Below are 3387 nucleotides of genomic sequence, written 5' to 3'. Positions count from 1 at the left end.
ACAACTACTTTGTGGCAGAACAAAGATTTGAACCCAAGTCTGCGATTGACACTCCAAAGCGTACATCCTAAGCAAAGTTATTCCAAGTTCCAGTACAAAGACACAATTTGATGTCAGCAGAGTGCGCTCTCGAGGCTTCTGGGCTCTGTTCCCCTGCCCTGGGTCAGGGCAGAGATCTCTGTTCACAAGGGTGATTCTGAAGTGATTGCCTCACGAGGTAAGAAACTGCTTGGGGGCTCTGTTTTCAGACTTCAGCCAGAAAGCACGGCCTGGTCAGAGAACACGAGGGCCCCAAGCACAGCCTGGTCAGAGAACTCGAGGGCCCCAGACTGCTGCTAGGTCTCAGGACCTTGGCCCAGAGAGGACGACCCAGCAGAAACACTTGGTTCTCTGTGCCAGTTTTTTGTTTTGTTTTGTTTTGTCGTCAATCTGCCACAAATCTAGACATAGCTAGGAACAGGAAATCTCAATTGAAGAACTGCCCCTCGCCCCATCAGACTGGCCCGCAGCAAGCTGTGGGGCTTTTTTTTTTTTTGGTTGATGATTGATGTGGAAGGGCCCAACCCACTGTGGTGGTGCCATGTCTGGGCGAGTTGTCCTGGGATGTATAAGAAAGCAAACTGAGCAAGCCAATACATTTTCTTGTGGTTTCCGTCTGGTTCCTTCCCTGACTTCCCTCAGAGCTAGGTTGTGACTTACGCTGAAATGAACCCTTTCCTTGCCAAGTTGCTTTTGGTCACAGTGTTTCATCACTGCAGTACAAATCTTAAGACATCCTCCTCTGTACACAAATGGGACTGATCATTTCAGCCCCCACCGGCAAGAGAGATACCTGCACAACAAAATCAAACCAAAAGGGAGGTCCACTCCCGGGGAGACTTCTGTTGAGCTGCTGTGAGAGAGAACTTGGAGGCGGAGCCTCTGCAAAGCCCAGGAACAGGTTCTCAGCACCAGGTGTGCAGGACATTCCTGCCTCACAGTGTCTGGGGGTGTGCTACACATTTACAGCCCTGGGTCTCACCTTGGGCTCCCAGCGACAGAACCACAGGGAGGGCTCTGTAACTCTTTTTTTTTTTTTTAAGATTTCTCCCTGGCAATTTCAATAAAATGGACACTTGAGAAGAAGAAGAGCCAGGAATGGAATAGTTTTGGGGTGTTGTTGAGGATTAAGAATCCCCACAGACCCCAGAACTTCACATTCCCCGGGAACTCTGCAACTACAGAGTCACTGAAAGCCAACGTGAGAGTTCTATATCTGGGCTGGACACTCTGCACTCCTGGGTGACTGAGTCTTACTGGGTCCCAATCCTTCCTACCTTTAGTGGGATAAGCTTGCCACCCATTAAGCATCATTCTGGAATTCTGCAAAGTGGGCAGGCATTAGTCTCCGGATGAACTAGAAGAGCCTTCTCATATGTTTTGGGAAATACCACCAGAGGGCTCCCAGTAGGCTCGATATGGGAAGTGGAGGGCCGGGTGTTGCATGAGTGGTCGGGTCTCGGAGTCATGACTTTGGATACAGATAGGATGGCACTGAGCAGAGACAAGGTCAGATGTTAGGTTGTTTTCATGTCTCTGAAGTAGACAGCATAACCCTAGCCAGACAGCTTCATGGGCTAAGGGCACAGAGTTCATATCCTTACTGGACAACTTGCTAACTGAGCCACCCCGGGCCTCAGTATCCTGTGTATAAAATACAGTAAACGTACTCACTTCCCAATGCAGAAAGGACATGGCACACATTATGGAATCAGTAAACGTTAGTCACAATTCCCTTCTGATGGAAAGACTTTGAGTATAGGGGGAATCTAAAATAGTTCAGAGTCTCTGCTTGTGTCCTTGTCACATCCAAGGTTAGTCCTCGCCGTCCAGGCTGCAAAGAACGGTGATGAAGAAAGCCAGGGATCAGAGTCCCCAGGCTGGGCTTTCTCGCCTTGCTAAACCTCTCTGCGAATAGGGCCAGGAGGAGCAGCACTGGCTGGATTAGAGGGCATTTCCACCAGTGTCTCTTAAGCCAGGCTTCTGCCCCCTTAGGCTCAGCTTCCAGCACATGGAAGATGGGGCATGGGAAGGAGACAGACAGGCAGATTGTGGATCCCTGGATCCACACCCGAGGATCTAGGGAAGAAATGGAATTCTCTGCCTGCTCTGTCCTGTATAAATCCTAGAGGCTGTAACAATCACCCTCCTCCACAGAAGTACTCCGCTTGGGTGGGACTCCACACAGGCCTCCTCCCTGCTGCTCCGCACGGGCTGGGAAGGTTCCTGGAAGGGGTACAGAAGCCTCCGGGACAAACATTATGACTTCATCTTAAGGGACACTACGAAAGGCCACATACCCCTGCTCTCTGGCAGGCCAGCCATTTTTGGAGAGCCTCTCCACTCAGCTTTGGCCATGGGGAGAAGAGTGACATCTACTGTGGAGCATGACATCCATCCCTGGAAGAAAGAGGGTGGGAAGGAGGGAATGGGTGGAAGAAGGAGAGAAGGCAGGAGAGGGAGAAGAGAGAAGGGGGAGGGAGGGAGTCAGGCAGCAAGGCATCATGGTGAGTGCCTGAGATCCTAGCACTGGGAAGTGGAACTTGAGGTTCAGGAGTTCAGGGCCAACCTAGGCTACTAGAAACCCTGGAGAGGAGGAGAGGAAGGGAAGAGAAAAAGGCTGTCTATTTAAAGTCGATATTTATAGGAAGGATTGGGGTAGACCAGGGGTAGACGACTTCCCACACAAAAGGTCTTAAGATTCACACGCTCCCCTACTCCCACCACCAAAAAGAAACTGTCACCAGGTAGAGAGCAACTGGTGGATACAGGTTGTAACCACATCAGGCAGAACACCAAGGCTGCACGCTAGACACCAACAAAAGGGAGACACGGAAGTGGATGAGGACTTCCGGCCAGCTCCACCACTCTTAACTCGCCTGTCTGCTTGTCTGCCAGCTGTAGGGTCTGGAGCCACGCCCGCTGTGGGAACGCTTATCTGCATGCTGAGCCAGGGCCTGGCCTGCACAGGGCAGCACAATGACTCACACTACCAGGTCCACAGAGCAGAGGAATCCAGGCCAGCAGGAAACAGGTGGTTACCGTGACACAAAGGAGTTACTAACTCTGTTGGACCGCGGTAGCGTGGGGGCAGGACCCTAGAATGCATTTCTGCAGAACCGGGAGAAGCACTATGGTCTCCCTTGTGGAGATAAGAGGGAGGACTGGGAGGCTAGCAGGGGCTTCCATTGCACATGGTCCAGGCCCTGTGTAGCAGTGCAGGCCGAGGGGTGTGATCATTACCTGACTGTTAGAAGCAATATATGTACGTTTAAAAAGGAGGGGAGCAAAACACAAGCTTGGGTTGCAGTTCAGTTGGTAGGGTTACTGGATAGTGAGAGTAAAGAC

Source organism: Mastomys coucha, unplaced genomic scaffold (genome assembly GCF_008632895.1).
Source record: "Mastomys coucha isolate ucsf_1 unplaced genomic scaffold, UCSF_Mcou_1 pScaffold1, whole genome shotgun sequence".
NCBI lineage: Eukaryota > Metazoa > Chordata > Mammalia > Rodentia > Muridae > Mastomys > Mastomys coucha.
The sequence above is the reverse complement of the archived record's forward strand: the minus strand, read 5'-3'. Positions refer to the sequence as shown.